Genomic DNA, 11,123 nt, shown 5'->3' with positions numbered 1-11,123 from the left:
CGTATAATGAAGATTGCTGGTATTTAATCGTAGCAATATGTCACATTGTGTTCAGGATGGTTTTAGGCTATTGAAAATACTGAGTCAGTCTGCATTTACTTTAATGACAGGGCCCTGCTATCTTGCATCACAGACTACACCAATAGCACTTAAGGAGACCTTTGAGATTGGCTGACCCCAGCCTCTTGGTGATTTCAAAGTTGAAAAGTTATGTGTCTGTCTTTCCTTAAAATGCCAGCGGAAGCAAAAGAGACAGCGCTTGCTCTTTGACCAGATAGCTCAAACCACAGGATTGAACCCCTATCCCACACTTCACCGCTCAATAGCTCCCCTCATTGTTGTTGGGCCGGGCCACGACAAAGGCAAGGTGTGCAAACTATATAAGGTAAAATTGGCATCTTCAACATACTTATTTTCTGTAGCATGGTCAGTTTGTGGGGTTCCAAAGGGAAATCCTGGGGTACCAGTCACTAACCATAGACACGTCCATGATTCTTTTCCAGTTCCTAGCGCCAGTGGCGTAACGCAATATGATTCCCCCTCCGTAGAATAATGAGGGACCCCTGAGACTATATGGGGAGCTCCCTGAAGGGTTGGGGACCCCTGCGGCACTGCAGGGCCCTTGCTCTACACCCCAGTTCAACGCACAAGCACAGACCATTCTCATAATGGATTTACAGCAAACTTCAGACCACCTTGTCCTCAGAATACCTCGATAACCTGCTCCTTTTTGTTGTTTCTCTGTTGTGTGTCCTGGCTCTCTGCTGTTTTGCGCTGCTTGCCATAGCACCAACGCAGCACACACTTTTCGAAACTCAAATTTTATAATAACATGAATAAAATGATATCTATCGTAACATTAAGGAACCTCCATGTGTTTTGAACATGTGGGTTCGGGCTGCCCTTATGACGCAGGAACAAAAACATCACCTGGGTGATGGATTAGGCAGGCACCTATGCGCCCCGCCCCTCGCTGCTGCTGTACTTCCTGGTTTTGAATCACATCTTCAGTGATCTCACGCCGGGGTGGGGCCTGGAGTTCGTAACCACATCTGGTGAAAAGGGACAGTGGTGTCTGTTCATCACAGCGCTTTCTCCGTTATACGGAATAACGAGAAAAATGGCGCCTTCTGTACAAAGGAGGTTGAGGGGATTAGGAACAGGCGACTGAATAAAAACCCTTCAACCCTCGCCAGCTTCAGGTGGTGTTTGTTTTCATACCTGCGGCTTCAATAGTTTTGTTGGCAGTTTCTTTCTTACTCGGTAGTTAATGATTTGTGTGGTGCTGTAGCTGGTTACCCAGTGCAGTAGGCGTGCCCACCAGGCTAATCTTATCGAAAGCGCCAGAGTTGGCTGAGACTGGAGTTTCGATCGTTATTTCACTTCCTGTGGTTACGGAACTGAAGTACATTTAGGTTTTCCGAGGGATCGCGTCCTAATGGGTTTTGTGAAGTTTGACAGGTCACGCTACAGTTCTTTGGGAAACTGAGCCCCGTCTGTGTAAGGCAAAGCCCGGACCTAAACACCCCCTGTGCAGCCGCTCACGGCCCTCGACCCCCGGGATGGTGCTGAGGTAACAAGGTAAGCGGTGAGCAGGTCATGGAATGAGGGGATGCCGTCGGGGCATACAGACTAACTGACACTTGTTTAACATGTACGTAATTATAGAGGCAGGCCTTGGAGGTAAGTGACAGGCTGCTGCACACGACAGAAAGGGGAGAAACATTAAATTAGAGTGTGTGGAGAGAGGGATTCTATATATTGTGCATTATAAAAGGTAGAGGGGCTATGCCAGGTGACATCACATGCCCTTTGACCTCTGTGATATCACAGGATGTGACATTTTATGGCCTTTGATGTCTTCTTGGCATTGATGCCATGTGACCTTTGACTCTGGTGATCTCACAGGAAGTATATCACTAAAGGTATGCATTCTACAATTAGAACTACATTAATAAAATACATGTAACATTCATAACTTTATCAATTAGATCATCCCATGCCTCGTCCATTACCCATTTCTAACTCTCACAGAACTGCCTCAGGATCCTTCACCTCCATAGCTGCTATCTTAGTTGGGGCTAACGGGTCATAAGTAAGGCATTGAAATGTCACACATATACACAATCAAGCCAACAGATCACTTGGCATGCTGTAGGAGGAACATAATCACACATCGGTTTACAAATATTAAACGAATTAAACAGAAAGTAAAATTAAACTACTTACTCGGACTGCAATGCTGTGATTTCTGGAAGGTTGCAAAAATGCTTCGTTCTGCAAAAGTGCAGGCACATAAGCTGAGGTCCGGCAACACTGTGAAGCAGGACATGTCAGTCCAGAAGCACGTATTCCAAGGAATTGCCTGGGTGTTTAATAGACAAATTTATTTATAGACACCTGTAACACATTGTTATAAATTTGACATGGAGTAACGAACTTATGATGTTTTTATGATTACACAGTGTCTTTCGTGGTTCTCTCATTTTGAATGTTTTTTTAACTGATATTTAGATGTGTTTTTGTCCAATGAATATGTTATGAACTCACTCACATGAGCTTTTTAACTTTGTTTTATATCATATGCAACTTTATTAAAAATGTGTTTACTTTTGCACATTAGTTTCTCATCTGTGTTTCTTTATATAATTGACTGTGGGGAAGGATCCCTACGGACCGTGACTAGTGACATTATAACTGGCGTGGATGTTTTGGTTGGATTGAAAGGTGTATTAGATAGGGTTCAGACTAATAGATATCACTGATTTCAGTTTGGTGTAACTTTCTCCAGGAGAAATTTGTTTTCTTAAATACCTGTGGTACCCCTTCTCTTGGGTGTGGGGCCGCTCCCATTCTCTTTTTGAAGTCCAGAAGCACACCAAGTATAACTGCCTGCAGGCCAAGCAGACTCGTGCCTGGTGGCTGATGGAAGCCAGGACCATAGCCAGGAGTATTTGTTTTGCGGGGCATGGCCCCCGTGATGATAATATAAAGGAAAGATTCTACAGCAAGGGTTTCTCTGCCATATATATGTTAAACAGTGTGCAATATCAGTGGGATTTATCCATTTGATTATGACATTGTTATTTTAATTGTATTATTCTCTGAAGATTTTATGGAGATTGTGTGACAAACTTAGTATTATAAATATAAAGTATGGAGAGCCAAAACTGGATATAATTTAAAGACAAATTACAGGGGGGCAGACATAAAACAAGATTGCTGTAGACTCCAGTGATTACAAGGAAAATGCTTTCCACCACTGACTGATTGATCAGTAAAAGGCAGCAATAATTTGGCTGCAAGCAACTTCTTGACCCCTGTGCCAATGCATTTGTTACACCAATGGTAGTTCTGAGCTTGGCGGGGAGACAAAGGTCAATTCATGTGATCCTCTAGAAGTATTGCACAAAAGTGAAATGATGCACCCAAACAGCCAATAGCATGTCAGTGAGGCTAAAATACTTCTCTGGGATGATATAGATGTGATTGAACAATATGCCTAGCCAGTGGCTAAACACAGCTGACCCAAGCAACCTAGTAGTTGCCGGGGGTTGCCTAATGCCAACAGTCAATGTAATAAACACAACAGGTTGGTTTCACCATATTTAACTATGTTTTAAATAAGTTCACAATGTGGCCTACTAGCCTCGCTTGCACCTTCACCTACATTTTCAAATCCACTGATTAAAAAAATCCCTTTCTTTCATCCTGTTGATGTGAATAATCAGTTTGCATTATTATTGGGCTATGAAAATGCCAAACAGTATGGGTGTAACCACTACAGAAAATACACACTATTACCCAGTCGCTACTCACAATACTCGCAGATGGGGGAGCGGGGTTGGGTAGCGTGGGAGTTTGCGCAGGGTGGGGGGGGTTGTAAAAATAAAAAAAAGCTTACCTGACTGGGTCCTGCACGACTTCTGCTCCTGGGCAGGGTCCTGCATTTGGGGTTTTCCTGCTCCTGCACAGGAACAGGCATGCCCCCTCCCTTCCCCTCCCATAAGCCAATCACAAAGCTGCAATGGCAGCGTTGTGATTTGTGTGGGCAGCGCCCAGCCGGGCGCCTGCAGGGATGCCATTTTCTCCATGTTGGCTGCATGTAGCCTACATAGGCAAAATGTAAAGTGCGCATGACTGGTTTGGTTGGCCCCATTCCTCCCCGACCTGCTCGCCCCCAGCCAGGCATACCCTCCTGCCCGCCCCCAACCAGGCATACCTTGCCTTCTGCTTTCTTGCAAGGCGAGATGCAGAAACATAAAATGGTATTTAAAATACCATTTTATGTTTTTGCTTCTTGCACTGCGAGAAAGCAGTGGGGCCACGCTCCTCCGCCCGAGTGGAGGAGCTGCCCCTGCTATTACCTATTTAGTTACAGAAAATTATGAAGGTCCAAGTGAGGTTTATGGGCTTTATTAGGCCACATAGTGAAGCAACATAGCACAAAGCTATACGTAAACACAGGTGTGAAGTTATGTAATTTAAACATAACCTCATTCTTTAACCCTTTAACCGCGGCGGAAATTCCGCCGCGGTGCGGGTGATTTATAGCGTGGGCGTGGTTCGGACGGCCCCCGGCCGTCCTCTGCACACGCCCATCGTGACGTCGGACGGCCAGCGGCCGTCCGACGCGCACAAGGGGTTAATGATCACAGACATCTTCGTTCACAGACCAGGATCATGAACTCATTGTTCCTCCCTTATTCTAGCATGAATAATCTGGTAGGATTTACCTTATGGGTTGAGTTCTGTTGCCATGTACTAGTTAGGTTTGCTCATCAACCACAGCCAGTCCCTGTTTGCATAGCTAACTGGCTCTGGCATCCACTCTTTAACAAATTGTGTGATCCTTGATAAATGACTTGCTCTCCCTTTGTATTAGTTCCTTTGGCTACCAAAATTGTTGATATACAATTCTCATGCTCACTGATTTACCTCACTAGGATGTTAGTCTAGGTCATACATACAGAATACCCTCTATCACTTCTCAGAATAGCAGTGAGTACACTATTAATGTTACAGCCTCCTCCCACTTCCTCCTGTTATGATAGCAAACCTTAACGATGAGTGTCTGATAAGTTTCCTGAAAAATCTTGCAGAGATTTTAAGACCTACCCTGAACACAGCCTGGACAGCATGAAAGAGTGAGTAAATGCCCTGATCAACCCTGATGCCCTCATGGTACTGTGCCTGTGCACGTAAAGAGCAGTCATTCTACCGCCCTCCGTCCTCCCCTGGTGCTGTGGCTGCGTCCCCGCACCCTGACCCTACTTAATGGAACTCTGCTCTCCAGGTTTTTTGGGGCATGACTTGGTGCATCTTGCCTTTTTGTGAGGGTTTCCTTTGATGCCCACGACCCGGATCCGCCATTTTGTTGATTCTTTTCCTGTCCTTCAGTCCGTTGGACTCCATCCTGCAGAACTTCAGACATTTCTCTATAGCTGGACTGCATTATCTCTTTCTCCCCCTCAGGTCCCCCTCTCTCCTCTCACCAATCTCAGACTCCGACTCTTCCCCCCCACCTTTCTCTACCACTTTTGATGTTTTATTTCTCCATTCACTCTGTAAATATGTGATATTTAATTGTACAAGCCTAATCGCTGGTAAAACATAATCATGAGTAGATTTACTATTTGTATATATATTTATATATAACTCTAACCACTAGTATATGTAGTAGACCTTTGTACTTACTACCATTCCTATGAGTTTAGAGTTTATCCGTTTGTATCTCTTCCTTGAGTGACTTTACAACTTGTACATTCACAATTTATTTTCTGTGTGTATCTCTTCGTTGTGTGACTTTACAGCTTGTACATTTGCAATTTTTGCCTGTTTGTATCTCTTATGTAACTCATGTAATCCAAAGTCCTTATGTATCGCAACTGGTTCTTTTGTAAAGCGCTCTGACACCTTCGGGTAATGTTCACGCTATATATATACTGTCGAAGTAAGTGCATTGGCATTCTTCTCCCTACTCTTTAACGAAGATTAGAGTTTATCATCTTCAAGTTTCAAACAGATTTCTATGGAAGGGACATTGTCTCCAGCCCTAAAAGCCTTTTACAAGCACCTAGATGTCACAGTGAGGTCAGTTGTCTCCTTGAACAGGGATATCATTGCCGTCGCAGGACCCATGCAAAAACATTCAAATTTCAACAGTGGTGCTTTATCATTGGTAGGAGAAAATAAATAAAAATGTGTCTTTTAAGAAAAAGACTAGATCGAAGAAAGTAGCTGAGTTCATCACATATTCTTAAACTGCCAAGGGAGGGCATCTTTTGGAGATAAAGCAGCTGTTTCCACCGTTGTCTCCCTCGTTTTTGCAGCATACTCTCTGTAGTGCATTTGCAACAGTGGAGTGACATTCAATATTGGACTTTTCTTACTGATATGTTGAGGGATTCTGGTAAAAGCTCTCAAATAGCATGTATCGCCCACCTGTTAACATCAGAAACCCGCCTCAAAACCATCAGATATTATTCAGAGGAGATATTTTAGAAAGCAGTGTTAAGCATTTTAAGATACACTAGGTCACTGTACTATAATATTTTAAAACAACTTTCTAATGATGAGAAGTAGGTTACCACATTGCTTTGTAAATCTTTCCACTAACTGCATGCCATGTAAACAGCATTGCCAGTTCCCATATGATCTCTTACACTCTCACAAGCTGTACCGCCAGTGGTGGCTGGCAACTTTGCCGAGTGAAGGGGTGGGTAAATGGGTGGTGGGTGCTTTCACAAAATCAAAACAATTAAGTCAATGAAAGGAAAACGTACTAGGTACCATGGTTCCTGCTGCATCGTCCTCGCTCAAGTCATCTTCCCTCACAATTCCAGGGCCCCAACTAACTCTCTTAACTAATCCTGACGCTGCTCTCACAGCATCAGAGCAGCACCAGGATTGGTGGGAGCAGCCTCTATCAGTGCTCACAAGAGCACTGGAGGCTTTTGCTTTCTCTAACCCAGCTGTCTTAAGGAAGTAGATTGATTCGCTTCTTTCATGCTGTTGAAACTACTTTTTCCCTTGCTGCCTATTTTGGCAGACAAACAGTTGCCCTGATCCTGGAAATCTATAAAAGGAAATACCTTCCAACTGTGACATATGGTATGGTAATTTGGGGCTGCAGAGATGTTAGGGTGATTCAAGTGGAGAAGAATAGATTTTGTGGACGCCTGATGGGGGTTCTCGCCCCCTCGACCCCACATTTCTCTATTCACAAGGATTTCGTTTTGGAGTGTGTTCAAGATCATAATATTGCAGCTCCCCTGGCCCTTTGTTGCTCAAAATGGGCGAAGAAGGAAGCTGAGCTCAGTCATGCTGTTGTTAGAGACTGCCTCTCTTGCAACCATGGAATGAATATTCCATGGTTAAAGTATATTAGAGACACTACTTTGGTCTTCAATTGTATATCTCTGTTTGAGAATCCAGATACTATCACAAAAAAAGAAAAAATCTGGCTCCAGGACAGCTTCACTAAACACAGATAGGCCACTAGGGAGACTGTGGAAGTTGTGAAACTAGCCGTGAGAGATAATTGTGTAATCCAGATGGCAGCCGTGATTACACCCTATCTACTTTTTGTGCAGAATGTGTTTGAGTGAACAATATTGTCTTGATTTAGATCAGGTACGATCCGTTGTTTGTATGTTTCCCACAAGGGCAATACTCTTCCGCAGATATATGTATTTGCCCATGTGATGAGCAATCAACTCAGTGTTTATTGCACTTTGTGTTTCTTTCTGTAATTACTATCTACCCTATACTAGGAGCATTTTCTTGCCTTTGCTGTGTAGGTACAAGTTTACAGAATTAAAAGTTACTTTGCTCTATCTCCATTAACTCAATGACTGTTATACTTGCCACTCAGTTGGTTGTTTTCAAATGTATCTTAGCCAGGGGATGAGAATGTTATTTTAACTGATGGTATTCTGTTCACGACTGCACTTTATGTCTTGGTTTTTATTGTACCTCACATTAATTGATTTATATAATATTGCATTTTCTGTTGGTGCAGCAGTTTAGGAAAAACATCATATTGTGGTACGTTATTTTTTTATAAGCAATTTTATTGATTTTCAATGAACACATATGTGGCAATGAAAACGCAGACAGTTTATCGCACAGTGAGCAATACATAACAGTGACAGACAAAACGGGGGGAATGTGGTACGTTATTAACATGTTTTAATATGTTTTTAATTCATTTGTATATTGTTTTTTTCTTTTTAATACTGCATATTTTTAATGTGTTTATCTTTTATGATTTACTTGTAAGATCGAATAAAGATTATTGAATTGAGTCAACATGTGTGTGATGATATTTGTATGTTAGTATTGCTTTCATAAAGGCACACAATAAAGGTGGTGTCCCCCACGTGACACTCTTTATTCTTGTACACCAAACTTCCCACACAATTCCAAATAACGGAACCAATCTATATGCAATAATGTAACATTTTATTCCTATAGTAGTATTACATATATGAAAAACAAGTGTATTCTAAAATCTCAATCTGGCAAAATCACAAAGATTATTTCTTGATATATCCAGAAGCACAATTTCACATCAATGTACATACATTAAAACACATTATCTTGTCAATATCACAATTAAAATAATCACAGATTTCTCAAAACATATGAATGGCCATGTATACAAATAGAAATACTGTAACCAAAACCATAGGTTTGTCGATGAAGCATTTTGGGGGATGAAATTCGATAAGGCCACCTTCTTCAGGACTTCATTTATATGACAACAGTGATCTATTAATAGAGATATGAAAATATATAAAGAAAATTAGCACTATAAACTAGACACAGTGCCTAGAGCACGTAGAATCGCTAGGACCCCCAAGGAACTAACAAAGGTAGTGACACAGGGGATACAAGGGTAGTGGGGTCACTGGAGGACCGCTGATGTGTGAGGGAAGGAGGGGGAATACTCCTTATCGGAACTAGGGCTCTCACACACCCAGCAAGGTAGGTGTCATGCTTCATCATTTGAGCCTGCCCCTGGTCAGGTCGGCGTTGCAATACCTGACGGGCACCCGGAACCGGGTCTCTTTATCGGGGATCTTTTGTTGCTGCCGGTGGGTACAGTGGGGGTGAGGGGCCTAGTGTGTGCAGATGTAAGGAATCACTCCTTACATCTACTCACACTAGGCCCCTCACCCCCACCGCACCCACCGGCAGGAACAAAAGATCCCCGACAAAGAGCCCCAGTTCCGGGTGCCCATCAGGTATTGCAGCGCCGACCTGATGAGGGGCAGGCTCAAATGATGAAGCATGACACCTAGCTTGCTGGGTGTGTGAGAACCCTAGTTCCGATAAGGAGTATTCCCCCTCCTTCCCTCACACATCAGCGGTCCTCCAGTGACCCTACTACCCTTGTATGCTCTAACCTTTCTTTAGACTTTTAGGACTTCATTTATATGACAACAGTGATCTATTAATAAAGATATGAAAATATATAAAGAAAATTAGCACTATATACTAGACACAGTGCCTAGAGCACGTAGAATCGCTAGGACCCCAAGGAACCAACAAAGGTAGTGACACAGGGGATACAAGGGTAGTGGGGTCACTGGAGGACCGCTGATGTGTGAGGGAAGGAGGGGGAATACTCCTTATTGGAACTAGGGCTCTCACACACCCAGCAAGCTAGGTGTCATGCTTCATCATTTGAGCCTGCCCCTCGTCAGGTCGGCGCTGCAATACCTGACGGGCACCCGGAACCGGGTCTCTTTATCGGGGATCTTTTGTTGCTGCCGGTGGGTGCAGTGGGGGTGAGGGGCCTAGTTTGTGCAGATGTAAGGAATCACTCCTTGATGGGTGTGTGAGAGCCCTAGTTCCGATAAGGAGTATTCCCCCTCCTTCCCTCACACATCAGATAACAATCAATACCACAATAATGTGAAATTGTGGAAACGTTTCATCAATGATATTCTGATTTTCTGGCACGGTACAAGAACTGACTGTGAAGAATTTGTAAGGTGGATCAATGGACTTAGTGAATTCCTCAGGTTCACCCACACTATTTCAGAGGCATCCATCCCATTTCTAGATGTTAATATTACACTGACACCATCAGGTTTAAAAACCTCATTGTATAAAAAAAAAAACGACCGGAATAGTTTACTCCTTACACCAGTTACCACCCCAAAGCACTGAGGGACAACCTCCCTGTCGGTCAGTTCTTACGAATTAGACGCAATTGCACTTCAATTGCCGACTACAAGATTGAGGCCAACACCTTGGCATCTATTCTCAAGGATAGGGGTTACCCTAAGTGCCAAATCAGGAACTCATTGAAAAGGGCCAGGAATAATCCAAGGGAGGCCCTACTTGAACCTCATCCAAAACCACCAACTGATAACCTAACATGTGTCACGTCCTTTACCCCAGATTCTGCAAGTATCAAAAAGATAATTCTCAAACACTGGCAGATCTTAAACACAGGGGATTTACTTCTTCCCAAACCCAGATTTGCTACAAAAGAACACGCAACCTGAAAGACTCACTGGTACATACAAGACCTAGGAAACTGAACACTGACACCCAGAGGACCTTATGGAGGCTACCAGCAGTGACTGGTCATTACCCCTGTGGTTCATGCGTTGCTTTCCCTTTGACCACCGCAACTAAAGAGTTATCACTTCTACCTAACTTCAAATGGACGCAAAAGAGACACACTGATTGCAACACTGAATAATTCATTTACATGCTTAAGTGTCCTTGCGACATGAAGTACGTAGGCATGACAATGCGACCCATTAAGACTAGGATCGCTGAACACCGGGGCAACATCCGTTGCCAGAGGGTGACGACAAAACATAACACTCACTACAAAAAAACATCTCACACCCCTGATAACCTTTGTTGGACTATACTAGAAGCCTTCCCAAACATCAATAAAACAGCACTGTTTAGAGCTGAACAGAAATGGGTACAAAAACTGTCGGCACACATCACTGGCCTTAATGATGACATTCCTTGGGGTTCATTGAACTGAACCCATTACCTGCCCCGGCTTAGCCCATCTCTGACCATCAACTACCTGAATGAGAAATCTTTAGGAAAGATCTGAATTGCACCACGATGAACTACAAATC

General features: G+C 43.3%; 1 protein-coding gene across 2 annotated transcripts in view; it reads left to right on the top strand.

Moving 5' to 3' along the window:
* Positions 1 to 472: 472 nt before the first annotated feature.
* The window catches only part of IGSF5 (immunoglobulin superfamily member 5), a 931,320-nt gene continuing 920,669 nt past the window's right edge, over positions 473 to 11,123 (top strand). Inside the window, exon 1 of one of the 2 annotated variants that reach the window (XM_078656819.1) lies at positions 473 to 1,581. The gene's annotated coding sequence lies outside the window, so the exon portion shown is untranslated. The remainder of the gene's footprint in view (positions 1,582 to 11,123) is intronic. The other variant, XM_078656820.1, reaches the window with a different exon arrangement.

This window comes from Lissotriton helveticus, chromosome 8 (genome assembly GCF_964261635.1).
Source record: "Lissotriton helveticus chromosome 8, aLisHel1.1, whole genome shotgun sequence".
Classification (NCBI taxonomy): Eukaryota; Metazoa; Chordata; class Amphibia; order Caudata; family Salamandridae; genus Lissotriton; species Lissotriton helveticus.
Note: the sequence above shows the minus strand (reverse complement) of the source record. Positions and strands in the feature narration are given on the sequence as shown.